Here is an 18,150-nt window from a genome sequence, read left to right as displayed (position 1 = left end):
GCGGCTCCTGCCGCTCCTTTGTACCGGCTCAGCAATGTTCCCATGACCAGGCGGAAAAATGGGAAGAAGCTGCTCGGAATTTCCAGTGGGGTGACAGTAGTTTGTCATTTAGCTCTGTCACGATAATTGGGAGTGTCACACAATGAAGCAACATGACACACCCCTGGTAAATGAAGAGTTTTCAAAGTGATGTACAGCCCCTGTCAACTGCCAAAGCTTTTGTTTGTTCATGGAGCGAGGCAGCATTTCCAGAAGGAAAACCGCACTGGAGAGGCACACTTGGAAAGTTTGCTGTAAATTGATTTCCTCTGTGTTTTTATAAAATGGGATAGATCCTATGAACAGTAGGAGAATACTCTCTTTTATCACACACTCCAACCTGCTGAGGACTTTCCACAAACTCTTTAGGAATTTACCTCTTTTTGTTAAATTGGGTTGGATCTCATTAATAAAAGAATGGTATAATGGAAAAGAGTTTCTAAAATTATACTGTAACCTAGAATTGCAGGATTCAGCTTTCTCTGCCTGAAGAAAAAAAATTCTGAAGCATTAAACTTACTTTATCAAGCATTGCACCTGACATGCTCTCATAAATTTTACATACATTTTAACTTATTTTAATATTATGCAGGCTTGGTTTAAAATATTCCCATGAAGTAACTAAAATGAAGCTGCTCAGCCATAAATTAGAGCTAAAAAAATACTTGTTCCCCCCCGCCCCATCAATATTTCTTTACTTAAAATCATGTGTTGTATGTAAGTTAAATTTTCCCTTGCTGAGATACTTTGTATATCTTAATAGGAACTACCACAGGCCCAGTGAGCTGTATTTCTGTAGGGTTAAATGTACTTTCTTTGCTTTTTTTAGAGGTGTCTTGCCTAAAAGCAGATATCAGTAACCCTTTGCATGCCATAGTGCAGCAGGGCCCACAGCTAAACATGTGGTCACATATATATATATATAGACACACATACATATTTATTTTATATATTTTTAAGCATCTATTTTTATGCTTATATACACACACACATAAATGTATATTTATAAAAGGCATATATATAAACATATAAAATAATTATAGATATATATATTTATAACTATATTTTCTACATTTATAGATATTTATATCTATACATATACACACATATATAGATATGTATATGTATATATACATGTATATAAATATACAGATATATATACATATCTATATATGTGTATATACACACACATATATCATAGAATGGCCTGGGTTGGAAGGGACCTTAAAGCTCATTCAGTTCTACCCCCTGCCATGGGCAGGGACACCTTCCACTAGACCAGGTTGTTCCAAGCCCTGTCCAACCTGGCCTTGGACACTTCTAGGGATGGGGCAGCCACAGCTTCTCTGGGCAACCTGTGCCAGTTCCTTGCCATCTTCACAGTAATGATTTTTTTCCTCATATCTAATCTAACCCTACTCTCTCTCAGTTTGAAGCCATTCCCCCTTGTCCTGTCCCTCCAGGTCCTTGCAAATAGTCTCTCTCCATGTCTCTTGTGGGCTCCCTTCAGTTACTGGGAGGCCCCAGTTAGGTCACCCTAAAGCCTTCTCTTTTGCAGGCTGAACAATCCCAGTTCTCTCAGCTGTCCTCGTAGGAGAGGTGCTCCACCCCTCTTGTCATCATGGTGGCCTTCTCCTGTATATGTATCTAAAAATATATACATATTTTTCCAGGAGCAGCCCTGCTGGTCGGATGGGCAGATGACGGCACCGACAGAGGCTTCCCAGTGTGACACCCCAAGGCTGCCCCTTCCTGGGGCCAACGTCCTCATCCCGCAGGTACGACATCACCCACAACTCATCACAAAGCTCCGTTTGTGTCCCGAGTCCTGAACCTATTTCAAAGCCCAAGCTAAATTACACAAACACTTGCCTATAGACATAACAGGACTGTTATGAAATACTGTCAGCTTGTTGCCATTTAGCCCGAGCACACCCTGCATGTGTCTGTCAGGCCATACTTGGGCAGCTCTGCCGCGTGCGACGTGTCCCAGACACTGGGGTGATTATGTCTGAATGCTCCTTATCTGATGGGGCAGCCGACAGTGCTGCACATCTGTGCTCCGAGGCTCTGCTGCTGCGCTGCCACGCCACTATTTATTTTGCTTCTGCAAGTTAGTTTTCCTTGAGAAGCAGCAGGGGCCTTCTTCAATGAACTGAAAAATGTGTATTGTATGAAGGTCTGCAGAGGGTTTGTACCGTAGTTCAATGGGCAAACGCGAACCCAGGGGATGACATTTCATTTAAACATTTGGTTTACATCTTTACATGCCAAAAATATTAATATCCCGACTTCAGCAAACTGAATTCAGCACTTCCCCCCACCCCACCCCTTAAATGAAGTAATTATAGCCAAAACACTCTGTGGGTATTTATTCTCCCTTCTCAGAGGTGGAGTTTTGCACAGGAACATTTGGTTTCAGGGCTGGAATCGTCAGTAGCTGCTCACTTGACACTTTCCCGTTCGTTTGCATTGGAAACCACCAGTAGTTTCTTTTCTTGTGTTTATTGTATTACTCTCAGCCCTTTGATCGGGACATCTTGGACATCAGCAAAGTCTAGCTTAGTGCCTGTTTGCTAGTTAGAAAAAAAAAGGTGAAGAATATGGTTTCTGTCAAAGGATCTACAAAGACAGTTAATGTAATTGAGAAGCAGAAGGGCATTTATGGAAGTGCATCTGAATGTCCTCTTCACATGTAATTGCATCAGGAATTCTACATTAACATGCAAGTGCTGTCCGAAGGGAAAAAAAAAAAGAAAAAAGCTTATTTTTAGGTAGAAGCCCTCAGTGGGCAGTAAATTACCCATAATATCCCCCAAACTAGCAATTAGCCCTGTTTGCTGACTACCTGAATTGTTTCACAGTAGTTCAGCACAGTCTTACCAGTTATCACCATACTTATAATCAGAGATTCCGTGTATGATTCCCGCAGCTCCACATACTGCCTGCCTAAGGTCAGCAGGAATAACAAATACATTTTATTTGCTTCTTTTGGCCCTTTAAAGCTGTTTTCTCAGGCTACAATATGTGAGGAAAGCTGATGCTGCTGTGCTGCTTAACTGGCAAGAATTTGAAAAGAGGAAGCAATTCGCAAGTGTAGGTGTACTTTGGTATTAGTTAATATTTATTTGTTTGTGTTATTCTGTATTTATTCCCTTATTAGCAGACAGTCCTACCTGGAGACTGAGCTTTCTACCAATTTCTGAGGTTTGCTCTTCAGAAGTTCTAACACTGGAAGACATTTTTCAACACGAGCCTGTAACTTAGGAGTGGAAAACAGGAAAATATGGAATCAAAACCCTATGGAATTTTTTCCCTTAAGGTGGCAGAGCAGTTTTCGTATCCCCAAATATCCATGCTTTGCCAAAATAGTAATTCAGATCAGAAAACAGTAGCTATATTGCCTGTTTCAGCAGTAGAAACAATCATGGGCCTCCACATGCACACAGATACAAGCACACACATCCTAACAGCAGCACTGGGCTTAAAGAAAGACAACTAAGTAAAAATGAGACTAATGAGGCATTTGAAAAAGAATATAGAAATGTTTGGACCCTGAGCATTAAAGGTGTTTATTAAGTGCTGCATACACCTTTCTGAGTAATGCTTTAATTGACATATTATTTCTCAGGCAAAATCCTACTGAATTAACTTAGTGCCACCATTTAAACCCCATTTTCAATGCTGGTTCTGTGTCACATTACACTAACATGGACCTATATTCCTGTCTTTGATCTCATGGACTAGATCTGGGTAATGAAGGAGATGGAACAGGAATTCATGTTCAAGAGGAACAACTGAAGGCCGGCTCTCCTTTGCAGAGGCACTCTGAGAAGCAGAGAAAACAAAGGCCAGTGGCACAGAGAGGACTGTAAGTTAAAGAATTACTTCCCTCTCTGTTGGGTTTTAAGCCAGGACAAGGAGGTAAGAGTCATATGACCAACTTTACAACCACAAGAATCTCCCAAAATGGCCCCAAACTTTTGCTATTCCAGCAGTAGATCCTCAGGTAGGGAGTCCATGACTCCCAGTTAATGGCTTAGTGAGGCAGTGACCAGTTTGGCACTCAAGGGGAAAAGGGAAGACTTGGTGGTGACAGTGCCAGCAGACTCATTTTTCAAAAGAAGAACTTGTTTTCCAGAAAAAAAAATAAAGACCTTTGGGTTGAATGCTGTTTCCACCCTTACTAATCAGGCCTTGACTAAGAAAAGTCCAAATAAACTGATCATAAATTAAGTCATCCCCATTGTGAGCATGAACACACGTACCTGGCCAAGGCAGGCAAAAGCAGATTGATGAAACAACAAAGTTCACCTTGTTTTCTGAGCTGAAAGCTCACGCTGTTTCTTGGCAGAACAGGCATGTCAGGCCTGTAATAACCACTTGCTACCTTGCTTCAATCAGCATTGAAAACAGCACAATATTAACATCTTGGGGAAAATCCATCTGGAAACTGCTTTCTGGGGTAAAAAAATGAAAGGGAGATAACGGAATACCACACCCCCTGATTATTTATTTGTTGATTTCACAGTAACTTTAAGGAACTGAAAATTTCTCTCCCCATCGCCTGAAAATTTTGTATTTCAAACATTTTCTGTCCATTCAGCTGAATTCCTGTTCAGAAAGAAGTGGCAAAGAACAGCCGTTCTTCACCTGAAGGACAACCACTTGTCTGGCAGAGGCAGAGGTCGGTATTTGCTGTTTGGTTTTACTTTGGAGGAGTTTTTGTGGGCACATCTTCCCATGCCCAGTACAGCGGGGTGGCATCACTGGGACAAAGCCAAGCTGGCAGAGCCAGGCAGAGCCATCCCCAAGCTGGGATTCAGAGCAACCCCACTGACTTAAATGTGGGCATCTGTTGCATTGACACCTCAGGGGATTGAGGTTGGAACACAAGAGCTGAACTTTAAAAATACTTCCAAAAATGTTACTTTTTGCTGACAAGATAATACTCAAATTGACTTTTCCTTTTGCCTCCTGATGGCCTGGTATGAATATACACTTGGCATTATTTTGCATCACCTCTTCTTTCTGTTGGATCAACTAACATGATGATAGTTTCAGGATGCAGAGGATACTAATGTTTGGCATTAAAAAAAATATATTATGTAAATCCTGTTGTTGGAAAATTAATACAAAGTCAACTGGGTAAGTGAGCCAAAGAAAGCCTTTCCTTTATATTTTTCTGTGATTTTTTTTCCTCTTTTTCCTGAAGCACTGCTGAAGTTTGAGGACAGTAGTGAAGATGCACAGCACACATGCTCTAAAATGCATCTACCCTATGTAAATGTACCCTGTACTGCTGGTGCAGCTTGGAAGCTCACTGGGCATGTTTTGGAGACTTTTAGCATCTCCAATATATTTCTGGAAAGGAAGCAAACAATCCAGGGTCTAGACACTGGACTTTTAAATTAAAAAAATATGTATTGCTTACTCTGAAAAACACTTTGCCAAAAAACCTGGGCTAAGGAGATGTCATTTGGCACTGGATTAATTTTAGATGAAGTTTTAGGACCAGCCTAGGCTGTAGGTTTCTATTCAATGGTGTTTAAAAGTAATGCCCTGGCCAGTAACTGCTGGGATCAGGCTCTGCCAAATTTCTGTCACCCTGGGCTTCATTAGCATTTGAAAACAGACCTCTCTTGGCTTTGTGTCTCACTGAAAAACAAACCACCGGGGCTGGTCCGCAGCCCTCTGGTTTGGCCAGGGGTGTAGAGCTGCCTCATGCACTCAACTTTAATTTTAAAGTTCATTTTTTCACTACAGCTCTTCAAAAGTTACCAGAGTGAAGGTTCCTGTTTACAATGGTGAAGAGTAACTCACGTAAACTCCTAAAGGACCCATGAGCATTGGCTGACTAACTATTTAGCAGAATGAGTAAATATTTTGTAATTAAGTCCTCAATTAAAACTGTGGTTTTGATAAGAATAAAATCCTGCACTGCCATATGAAATATTTCCTGTGCACTTAAGGGGACCACGGGTTGCAATCACTATCTCCAGCCATTCTAACAGTGAGTGAACCAGACCACTTAAAATATTTGCAGAAAGAAATTCTGAATGAATAACACAGATAACTAACATGTCATTTTTCTTAAATGAAGAAACTTCCCTAAGTCATGTCCATCAATCAGGGAAAAGAAACCAGTCTGTGTGCACAGCACCTTTTGTCTACTGTACATCATGTTTTACCTTTGAATTTGCTACAGAGGTAGGAAAAATTATCCTCCCTCCACAAATTTTTTTGGGAATAACCAACATCTAAAAGAAAAAAAAATTAAAAATCATAGTCTGTTCATAGACAATGTGATATTTATGAAGGTACTAATTTGTTAAGAAATTATTCCTTGTTTTGGTTGGCAAAAGTCTTTGAACACAAATTCTATTAAGGGCAGTAAGAGTCCAGGGTAGATAGAAAAGAGGAAGGCAGTCAAACCTTTGGGAGGACAATCTGGGCGGGTCCAGACCATGCTGGGATCAGCACTGGTGAAAAGAGCACTGCAAATGTCTATTTACTTCTTGTACTTATTGGCTCCTTAAATTAAAGAACTGATACCATTTAAAAGCCCTGACTATGCTGTGCTTTCCCTTTCCTTCCAGGAAGAATAAGCATCAGGTAACGGGATACAAGTGGAAAACTCTCTGTGATGCCCATGAAACCCCCTCTTTCAATGCCAGGGTTATGGGTAAGGTTTTACAACAGCATCATTTCATAAGGCTAAAATACCTTTAATTTTTTTCAAGCCACACAATGATTAACACATGTAATTTTGAAATTTCTGAATCACACATCAGTGAAAATCCATGCTAATCCATGTTAAACTCCAAGTTCAGTGGAGTAACACTAGGAGTAAAATGGCTTCAGCTGGGATCAGAGACAGAGTGCATTTCAATTGAGGCTCCATGAAGGATTTTTAGACTCATCCCAGTTTTATATACCCAAAGCAGCTTGCTTCCTTGGCTTGCATGAGGAGGATTTCACCTCCTTTGGAAATCTGGGGTAAACTGTCCTTGTACAAAATTTGTTCAGGGTCAAGTTTTAGGCAGTATTTTGTGCTGCAATAACCACACCATGACAGACAACCTTTTCATCAGATAAGAAAAAAAAATCCTCTTCTTCAGGTCAGTACAAGAAAGGAACATGACAGAGCTATAAATACAGAGCCCAGAGGTGCAAAATCTCCTGCATTAAATGCGGTCATTGGCCACATTTAAATTTTTTCCCAAACATTTCAGGTGTTACGGCAGAGAAGCAAATGTACACATGGGGGAATATCTGCAATGAAAGCAGCTTCATTGTTAAATGAGCCTCATAATTTCTGTGCATATTTTTTCAGACAATTATTTAAAATATATATAACTGATTAGAGGGAACTGAGTTGGGTAAATCAGGCACATGTGCAATCTCAGATTCAGAGGTGGGAGAAGCTGGGAACTGAGGGAAAAGGCTGCCTGACCACATTTCCATTTGCCAGGTATGGGCCAAGGAGACTCAGTGGGGCTAAAGGAAGATTTTCAGATGACAACTGGAACATTTTAATCCGTGATACTAAAAGAAAAGCCCTGGTCACCAAGTAACTGAAGTCAGACACATAAATTATGCAACTGATTTCCAGAGGTGTGCAAATACACGACAGTGCCCAGTAAAGTCAGAGAGAGGTGAAGGGGGGAAGAAAAAAAGATTAAAAAACCCCACTTGATGGTCTCAGGAGTGTAAGACAAAGTTGAATCACTTAAGTAGTGATATTTTAAATCTCGTCTCCAAGGGTGCCTTGGACAAGCCTTGCTGTGAGGGTGGTGAGGTCTGCTGTGATGGTTGGGTGCAAAAATTGTAAATGGCTGTCAGAAAGTGCCATCTGCGTTGGTTAAAAAAATAACCTGTACCCAAACTCAGAAATTATAAGGATTTGCCAAAGGTTACCATTGACCAGAAAGAGTTTTGAGACTCTGTCTTTAAAGCTGTGCTTAAAGCCAGAGATTTTTTTGTGTGAATGTAAGTGGCAAGTGTCTGGAGGCTCACCCAGCACTGGCTTAAATGAAGCCATGCCCAGGTCAGTGCAGCCAGAAGGATGGTCCTGATAAGGTAAGAAAGGAATGGATGTGAAATGGGAGGTGCCAGTGATTCATTGCTAATCTGAAGAGTTTGCTTACTCACCTTGCCAAAAAACCAACACCAAGTGGCACAAAATTTAAAAAAAAAAAATAAATAAAAAGATACTCTTCTCCTAATGAAAATGAACTCATTAAAATTAACTCATTGGTTATTTTTTTCAACTCAAGAAACAAAATTACTTAAAACCTTTTACTTTTTTTTTTCTGAGCATCACTTTGGAGTTGTACTTTTTGAGGGGTTGGAACTAGATGATCTTCAAGGTCTCCTTCCAACCCAAGCTATTCTATGATTCTGTGAAGACAGTTCTCAGTTTAGCAGTTTCCCAAGCCCTTCACTCTGGGGGGGTTCTCTAGGGCTTTCCTCAGGCATCCTGTGCTAAATGAGCTTCCAGGTTTCAGTGAAAAAATGGCACCACTACAATTTTAAGATGACAGCACTATGGCAAACCTGTCGTCATCTGCTTGAGTTACCAGCCCAAGAGGTAGATTTAGAGTATTATGAAAATATATGCATTTTGGAGTGCTGTGAATTATACAAAATAATCCTGAATATCGCTTTTGCTATATTAATGAATCAAAGCAGAGCTTTCCACATTATCTGCAATCACCATGGAGAAAATGGGTTTCACTGTACATAGTTTCTGTATAAATAGTGCATCTCCAGCACATTCTGTAAGTAAGTAGTGTCTGATTGCATAATAATAACAATAATAAAGAGAGAGCTGTCCAGCGTGCACATGGGCCAATTAAAGGATCAAGTGCACGAGGCTGCAGCATTCCTGGCAGGGGAGCCAGGGTGCCTGGCTTACCAGTGCCCTCCCCTCCATGCCTGAGCCTCCCATCAGCCCTCTGGCCGCAAACCATGGAGCCTGGAGACCTTTTTCCCTGAATCCTTGCATGGAAGCAGGTCATGGGGGAAGCACAGCATCCAGAGTTTTAGAGGCTCCTGGCAGAAACCATGGGAAACGTGCCTGCAGCACGAAGGCACAGCTTACTGGTTTGGGTGAAGCTTCAGCACTTGAGCAATTCCCAGTGTGCCTCACAGCTTTGCTGGGCAGGATTTTCTCTGGCTGGAGGGACCAGACCCAAGCTCCCCTGCGTTGCCATAGGTATACTTGAGAATTCACGGAAAGCTGGAGGAATGTACTTTATGGGGTGGCTGGATCATATGTTTATGGCCTGAAATAGGAGATCCCAACCCAAACCACTTTGTTGGTTTCTAATGGTGAGAAGCAGAATATGAACATCATATAAATTCATGCTGGGGAGTGGATATGAAAAGAGAATGTGGGCAAAACCTGGGACAACCCACGGCCTCGGTAGCTGCCTTGCCATTAATTATGGCTAATGGGCTAATAAACACCTTCACATTTAATGCACTGCACATCCAGCCTGTGGAAACTCCCTTACAGAGATGACCCAGAAGAATTAGACAAATTAAACCCCAGGATGGTGGAATTATGCATTGCTAACAACATTGACATAAAAGTAGTAGAGGACTGAGTGCTCTGGATGCCTGGAAACAATCATTTACCACCCAAAAGGAACTTCTGACAGTTGATAAGATTCATAAAACACTTTTCGTACCCTCTGCACAGGAGAAGTGGGTGGTCACAACTATTCTGGTGTGGGTGGAAGGGCTCTTCCATGTGAGTGCTGGAGTGGGCCAGGTGGCTGGAAACACAACACCTGGGCTGTGATTTCCCGGGCACATCCCAGCCTAGACACATGCATACTAATGCACTGCTCCGGGGGCCTTTTCCAGAGGATAATTGCATGCACTGCCCCGAGCTCCGAACGGGCCACTTCAGGGAATGAGTCTGCTCCTCAAGAAACAGCCACTTACTCCCCTCTCAGCTCTGCAGAAGGGCAAATGTCCCTGGTTCAGGCCTTGGAAATAATGAGGTAAAATGGACTTGGCACTGTTAAAACCTCCCCAAAGGCAGGCCAGGATATTTGAATATCTGATTGGGAAAAACCCATGGGCAAACACAGCCTGCCTGGACAGGACCCCTCCTCCCACAGAGCCATGGAAAAGGCTCCCAGGTCATAGAAGGAGAGATGGGAATTAAACATCAAGTAGCCTGCAGGGATTCTAGAAAAAAAAAATGAGCCAAAACGCAGCTGAAGACACTGAAAAGGGGGTTCTGCAGGCGGTTTGCAGCGCTGGAGGTGGAGACCACAGTTTTCCTTGTTCTCCCAAAAAAACCAGGCCAACAGTAGGACAACCAGGCCCACCATGCTGGCTTTCCCAAACGGTGGAGCATCCGGGCACTGCTGGGAAAACAGGCAGCTCTTTATTTTGGAATCCTAAATACAGAACCAGTGCCCAACTTCAGATAATCTGAATTTTATCCTCTATAGAAAGACCTTCCAAAACACAAGTGATCACCGTGAAACCAGGGATTGCTTTTTATGTTTTAGCCTAACTTTACTGAATCCAGACTCAAAAGTTTCTCAGTACCTTTGCTACTAATTAAAAATAAAAAAATATATCTTGTGACCCTTTTCTAAGGAAAAACAAAGTGGATGTAGCTCTGCTGCCCTGGCCACACTTACATTTAACTTGGTTCACTCCCAAAGGCCACGATCCAACCAGATACTCAAACACCTGTATAACTTAAATACACTTTTAAGTACTGCTCTGAACTTTGGCAAAAGTAGAGAAAATAAATTCTGTTAAAACACCACTTTATTTCTTTCAAATCAGATTTTTTTGAGAATCTTGACTGCAATGCATCACGTAAAGTATTTCCTTCCTCTTGCAGAATATTTTAATATTAAGCCAGATATTTTTATATTTCCACAAATTAAATGCACCATGGCTGAAGGTTTGACAGAAGCTCTAATTTGCACATAAAAAGGTAGAATGATTTCAGTTTTGACAGCACAAGCTTTTGATTTGTTAATAAAGGCAATTCTTTCTCAATTGTGAACATACTCCCCAAATAAGACAATGTAGTTTGCAGCAAATAAAAAAACCCAACATCTTCCTGGCATGGAGACTAAACTTTTGATCCAAAGTTGTTACAGAAATTCAGATTTTATAAAAATAAAAGAATGAAACTTTTGCATTCAAGGTTTAGTAGCAACAGAGCAGGAATCAGAGGAAGAGATGTTCCTGCCACATTCTCTGTACCTGTTGTTTGTAACCTGCCTTTCAACATATTTGGATAAAGTTCATTGCGAGAAAGTACCTGTGAAAGTTGAAGTAGTTTTGGAGGCTGGGGGTGAGAAAGCCATGTGGAAATAGTTTTGGTAAAAATAAACAGAGATTTTCCTTGCGATGTTCTAATCAAACTGCAATCTAAGAACACCAGGATTTCAGACTCTCGTGATGAAAGCCAAGTTTATAAACCAAGATACAACCAAGGCCAAAGCCAAGGCCAATTTACAAGAGGCCAAGCCTTCAGAGTGACCCTCTGTGCCCATTTCAGAGCTCTCCTTTTCCCCTGGGAGACCACAGAGGAGGAGAGAGCATGGAGCTCCAAAACAGTCTGGGCAGAGTCAGCTTAAGCATGGAAAAAAAAAAAAAATTTGGATTCCTGATCTCAGATCAAATTATTCTAAACTTTTCCCTGTGTGGCAGCCAAAAGCTTCAGCATGGAAGCAAAGCTCAAAGTACCCAGGATCCATTTCAGGATATAAAAGGGTAATGAAGGACTCACCCACGGTCCTGCCAAGGCTTTTACGGTCTCGGCACATACTTTGCCCTGGCATCAAAAGTTGATTAAAGCTTCTCAACGAGGTGAACAATGTGTCCAAACAGCCTGAGGCACAAACCAGCCCATGGTGTTACTAAAAGCCCTCACTTTTGAGAGGTGACACTACCCCGGACCGCAACCAAGGGCTGCTGGATACCACTTGTGTGGGCACAGGCAAAGCAATGGGCACACGCCATGAATGTGCCTGAGGTGAGATCCAGCACCTCCCACGTGTTACTGGAAAACCCTTCCTGGACATCTGCAGCCATGGCACAGAGCTGGGGACTGTCACAGTCACTGGGGACAGTGGTTACTTACTGGTGACTGACAGCAGCACATCCTGCTCTAATGCAAACTGAGCCCATGACACAGCCTGCGAGCAACCTCTTACTGTACTGCATGTGGTGCTTTGCACTGACACCAGGCAGTGCTCTACTGGCCCACAGTCCTTCCATTTAATGCAAAAACTCTTGATTTTTGTAAACTTCTAAGCTTTTGCTGGAGGAAGTAAAGCAATTCATTATTGAAAGGCATTTTTGTTTTCCAAACAGTGTCCCCTCCTGCTTTTCTTTGCTTGCATCTCACCACAGTTGCCTCCTAATCCAGTGTTGGTGAAACAAGGCTGAAGGTATTTTGGTCATGTTTTCACACTTGTGATGTACAGTTGCCTTGTCTCCTTCCACTTTCTTCTGACTACACTCTGCTTCACAAATGCAGCCATCTGGCACAACATCTCAGTTTTTTCTATCGACACCTGAGTAATCAGAGCCCTTTTTTCCCTCTATTTTTTGTTTTTATTTTTAAATAAAGCAAGTGTTTCCAGTGCCAGTGCCCAGGGTTGTATTAGGCAAACCACACCTGAAAAGCAGCAGAAGTGAGAGGTCACTGGTATTAATGCTAGCAAACATTTAAGGTGAGATGAGAAGAGGGGAAAAAAGCACTCAGCATTTTCAAAGAGACTATCACAAGACATCTCCAGCACTTTGTTGCCTTTGCATTGGTTTACAGCCTCAGGAATGGTTATTTTAAAACTTAACCTCCCTTCAGGTTTGTGCAGTAGTGGCACGCTGGCACAAAACCTGTGGGGCACCAGGGATGGCACGTGTGGCACAAGCCAGAGCAAATCCAGCTTGGAGTGGTAGGAGGACATTTAAAGAGCACTCAGCACTCATGAGGTATTTCCATGCATTGTCAGTGTGAAATATATTTATGAAAACATTGATGGCAAAGTTGTGGCCCCAAAAATATTACCACACATTGCTGTATGGCCAAAATTGCATTCCAAGAGATTTTTTTTCCCAGCCTTGTCTCAAAGGACATCTCTCAGACTTACTCTTTCTTGCTAACACTCACCTTTCCCATGCCAGAAATAAATTTGACAATGCTGACTTGATCTCCATCTGGCTGCCATCCCCTCCACACATCTGATCCTACCCCTGAACTCTGTCCCTCTTGAAATAAAAGACGGGCACCACCCCACGGACCAACTGACCTGGAAACCCTGCACGGAGATACACAGGCAGTGGAGCAGCTGTGCCAAAGGACACTCACAAATCACACCCTCTGGGCACTGGGACAACTGGCAGAGAGACAGAACACAAGGGCTGCCTCTCCACCTCCCTCAGGTTCCCTCGCCCGACACCACTGCGGTCTGTGCTGAGGCACCTCTGCACCACCTAAACCTGCTGCTCCTCTCACAGGCCTCTCGCTGCAGCCCTTCCAAGCAGGAGGAGTTGGGGCAGTCAGGAGCCAGGAGAACCATCTCCCACCAGCTCAACAGAGCCTGAGCAGGGGCAGAGGAGCAGAAGAAGGATGGGGGATGAGGGGCAGAGTTCCTGTATGCACCCACCTGGCCAGTCCCTTGGAGCAGTGCCGCACGGTCGGGCAGGAAGCAACCACAGCAGCACCTGAAATACAGACACAAGGCCTCAGGCATGAGAGCTGGTGCCCCGTCATCCAAACTGTCCCAAAACACAGGCATCAGCAGTGTGATTTTTGCTGTCAATATCCGTTTGAAAAGTGCCATCAATAACGTGCCAGTATAGTTCAGTAATGACTCTACATACTGAACCTGCACTGGAATCCCTGCTTCTTCTTCCCATTTGTTTTAAACAGAATTTTCCAACAAGTGCACTGGGCATCTGTGACACATCAGCTCAAGGACTCTGCTTAGGTGGCTTAGAAAGGATTTTTGATGCTACAAAAGGATTTTTTGATGCTCCCTCTGTGAGTGGTCAGCAGGGGCCACAGCATCTTTTTTGGGTGGATTTACAATTCACGGAGATGCCAAAGGGGAGGGAAGAAGTTTGACATGAAAAGCTCAGTCTAGACCCCTTCAGAACCTGAATGCAAACTCAGAACCAGACTAGGACAATCTGGACTTGGGTTTGTGAGAAATACCTTGTTTTCAAGACACAGCCATCTGGAAGATTCCCTTCTTCTCTTCAACCTGAAAAGAGAGATGGAGCAGTTAATGGGGAAAGAGAAAGGCTGTGAGAATGACAAGCTCCGTGAAAAGTTTCTTTGGAAATAACAGTTTAACACTAAGAAGTTAGGTTAAAATGGTTTCAAAGCCTAAAATTAGTTACGTTTTAAACTAACAGCATATGCTTTTATTGTCTCTGATCTAAAATATAATCCCAGGAGGCTGTGAAAAGCATGCAAATTACGGAAAGCTAATTTGCTCCAACAGCGACACCTCCCATGTAGTTGGGAGGTCTATTAGACCTAGTGTACTCTCCATTATTTGCATATTAATAGCACCTGCTGAAATACTTTGGGATTTACTTTTCCTGCCAGCAGAGGGACAAAACAAACAAAAAATTGATATAAAATTCCTTTCCTACAGATTTGATGAACAATAAACTATTTAGACCGTGTGAAGAATGCCAAATTAGTGAGAGGCAATGGGGTGGGACTGTGACACCACCTGGGATTTTCAGAGAAACTGGACTGCAAGTCTGCTTAAAAAAAATAAAATTATCCAAAACCAAAAAAACAAACAACAAAAAAGGCCTCTCTGGAAAGTGCTGGGTAATTTGAAATCGCTCACTTGGCTCAAGTCTGAAGAATGGAAAAGTTGAACTAAAGAAATCCAGACACTGCAGCAAATAAAAAAAAAAAAGAAAAACACGACAAAAAAAATCCTACACATCCACAAGCCCCAAAAGCAGAACCCCCCAAAGTGGACCTTGATTAAAAATCTACAAACCCCCAGGCTTTGATATTAGCCAGGCCTGCAAGGCCTAGTCTCCTGCACATAAAACAAAAAATAAATTAAAACCAGCTACAGCCTGAGATTTACTTAACAAGCCAACTTCCAGTCTCTGCTCATGACCACTGCTTCCCCTTCTGGCCCCCAAGCTATAAAAAAAGCCCCTTGTATATTCCTATAGCTCATCTTCCTCAGGGTGAGGGTGAGAGCAGCTTCCTTTCCACAGTAGCACATGGAAAAAGCTCCCTTTGCAGCGCCAGGCTGAGCCAGAGCCGCAGGCTGGATGTGTAACGTGTGCCTCTCTCTGCAGAGCGCAGTCAGGAAGCTGACCAGGGAGACAGGGACATTCCCCAGCACCTCTTTTTCCAAACAGGCAATTGGTATTCCTAAAGAAGCGCCAGCCATGTGCTCATATTCCCTGCAAGAGTTACAAGGGGCCTGTATTTCTCCATATTCCCTCTGCTTTAATTCCCATTATGCACCCTCTTTTACATAGGCACGGAAAGGACCACCAGAGTTAACTTACTGCTGGTGTGCCAAATTTCTTTAGCATTTTAACTACCTTCATATTCCCAAATGAAGGAGGCAATTGACTTTAAGTTAAAATGATTAAATTGTTCTCTACATATTCAAAAAGTAGTGAAAGGGAGTTTAATGCAGGACAACAAAGCACCAAAAAGTGCGGCAGCAGAGCCGACTCTGTCCCTTGGCACTGTGTGACCTGTGTGAGGGAATTGGGGAGAAGAAGGGATGTTACTGAAAAAATATATTATTATTGGCCTCTTCTCTCTTCAGTACAAACAGAGCCCAACATGTCTTTCAGCTCTGCACAGCCAAGTGAGACCTATGAAAAACGTGCTCAGTGTCAATGGTAATTACCGGAGGAGGCAATCAAACATTACAGCAACGGGGACCCCTGAAATGCTGCACACAGACAACTCCCACCATGGCTGTCAACAAATGCTCATTCTCATTAATGTGTGTAACTCCGAAATGCTGCAGCACTGGTAGCTATTAGTATTAGCTGGTAGCTAATTAGTAGTAAGTAGTAGAACTAGTTAAAGTTGCAGGATGGCAAGTGGATGCAAACCGGAGGGACTCGGCTCTGAGCTTGTGATCACTGTTGGTGATAATTTTCAGCACATTTTTCCAGAGTCAAGAACCTCTAAATAGCTGGAAGGGAAAGGGGTGACCAGAACAGTTGCTGGGAGGCCTCAGTGGGTCAGGGCACTGAGAAGCAGAGCTCCCTCCTTGTGTTTAAGGTACCAGCTCGAAACTGTTAAGAACTGAGCGCTGCTGTCATTCAGATGCCCTGTAAAATGGGTTTGTACTCCATTTCTAGAAGAGGAGGGCAGGATCTGCCTCCTTTAACTTTCCTATGTACCTGCTGTGGGCTGGTCATGGATCCTGTGCTTCAAGGATGGCAGGAGCAGGCATGGAGCCTCAGAAGGGGAACCTGGGATACAGCAGGGCCTGGAGACATGGCTGTTACTGCTGCCATGGCCATGGCTAAAAACATCCTGTGCTGCCTCACAGCACTGCCCCAGCCTCTCTGTAAAGTGTTCTTCCAGTCACAGAGAGCCCTGTATTTGTAATGACAGCAATAAAAATAATAACAGTAATAATAATAAAAAAGCCACCCTAGAAAGCAAAACCCTATTATAATATTACCTATTATAACAAATTGGATGTTCCTTACCTGAAATTTCATGACCAATTAGCAAACAGAATTATCCACAAACCTGTGTATGCCCTGTTATCCTTGCAGTGGTTTCAGCAGCCACATTCCCAGCCTGCAGTTTGCTATCCAGCAGCTTCCAAACCACAGCTTTTTCTTCTTTCTTTTTTTTTGCATCATGAAGTTCATGGCAGACAATGTTTTACCACCTGTACACTGGGGGAGAAAAAAAAAAAGCAAGGGGGAGAGGATCAATATATACAGTATGTTTATATTCAGCAAGAGCATGTTGCAGAGTGGGGAGCTGTGATGTGTGTGTTGGCATTGTGTGGGAAAGGATCCTTAGTGGCACTGCAGCTGGAAAAATTAGTGGAAGATCAGGGAACTGTCCTCAGTGACAAACTTTCATCTGGCAAGTTACAATTCTGTCATAGGAAATGATACCTTAGACTGCAGCTAATTTGTGAATCCCAGAAAAGGCAGATCACTGATTCTTCATCAGGACTGCAGAACCTGATCTATAAAAATTTGGGCCTCAGCAGGAGGTTGTGTCTGTGTGATTTGCATTTCAATTCTTAGTGCACCACAACCTTCCTGCAGCACTATCACAATGGAAGTTTTTGGTCTCAGTGTGCTCAAAATACATATCAAAAAATAAAAAATCCTGGTACAATGGCAGCCAGTTGTTAATGGGAAGGAAAGTGGCATTTATGTTCGAATTGTTTCACAAAACACCATTACATCAGAGTCTTTCATCATTTTGTGGGAGATCGAGTCCCCTGACACCATCTTCGGGGACCTCATGTGGTGCTCGTCACTATCATTCCACTTGCACAAACACCCCAGCCCTTTCAATTTTTATCTGCCCAGAACCCAGAATATGTTACATTATTTAGTTTTTGTTCTATATGAAGAATTTACAACAAATAAAAGCCATTTCCCTGAAAAAACAAGGCTGTGAGTGACGGTTAAGGGAATTTCAGGCAGACCCCCTTTGCAGGAGGGGCAGCAGCTCTACCATCCCTCCCGCTGACTGATGGCACAGCTCCAACTCATCCTACATGGAGCAGCCAGCAGCACTGGCAATGATGGCATGATGCTCACTTGTTTCCCTAAAAACCTGTCTGGGTCAAGCTCTGAACCCCGTGTATGTGCTGGAGATGAATTATTCATAGGAACAGGAGGGTTTCCCTTCACTGCCGCTGAATCAGGGAGAGGGGTTTGCAGAGAGAGGTAAAAAAATCCACTCCTGACTCCTTTAGCCAAGGAAATGTTCCACGTCAAACCCTCACAGCCTCTTAACCCAGTGTCAACAGAGACAGGTCTTCATGCCCTTCCTGTGTGCTTGGGAAGCCAACTGAGTCAAGCTCTCTGAGAGGAATCCAGTGTGCAGAGCTGTCCACG

The 18,150-nt window shown here is 42.9% G+C and overlaps 2 long non-coding RNA genes across 4 annotated transcripts in view; one reads left to right on the top strand and one right to left on the bottom strand.

Annotated features, from left to right (window-relative positions):
• The window catches only part of LOC116783783, a 258,934-nt gene that overhangs the window by 3,615 nt on the left and 237,169 nt on the right, over positions 1-18,150 (bottom strand). For 2 of the 3 annotated variants that reach the window (XR_004355828.1, XR_004355830.1), the window contains exons 10-12: positions 16,811-16,962; positions 14,255-14,303; positions 13,704-13,761 (exon numbers count right to left, since the gene is read on the bottom strand). This is a non-coding gene — a long non-coding RNA (uncharacterized LOC116783783). Of the gene's footprint in view, positions 1-1,476; positions 2,772-13,703; positions 13,762-14,254; positions 14,304-16,810; positions 16,963-18,150 lie in introns of those variants that run through there. The other variant, XR_004355829.1, reaches the window with a different exon arrangement.
• Positions 1-18,150, top strand: part of LOC116783784 — a 147,869-nt gene that overhangs the window by 123,012 nt on the left and 6,707 nt on the right. The window contains exons 10-13 of the long non-coding RNA XR_004355831.1: positions 1,713-1,817; positions 3,045-4,726; positions 5,806-5,916; positions 6,639-6,724. This is a non-coding gene — a long non-coding RNA (uncharacterized LOC116783784). The remainder of the gene's footprint in view (positions 1-1,712; positions 1,818-3,044; positions 4,727-5,805; positions 5,917-6,638; positions 6,725-18,150) is intronic.

Source organism: Chiroxiphia lanceolata, chromosome 3, assembly GCF_009829145.1.
Source record: "Chiroxiphia lanceolata isolate bChiLan1 chromosome 3, bChiLan1.pri, whole genome shotgun sequence".
Taxonomy (NCBI): domain Eukaryota; kingdom Metazoa; phylum Chordata; class Aves; order Passeriformes; family Pipridae; genus Chiroxiphia; species Chiroxiphia lanceolata.
Note: the sequence above shows the minus strand (reverse complement) of the source record. Positions and strands in the feature narration are given on the sequence as shown.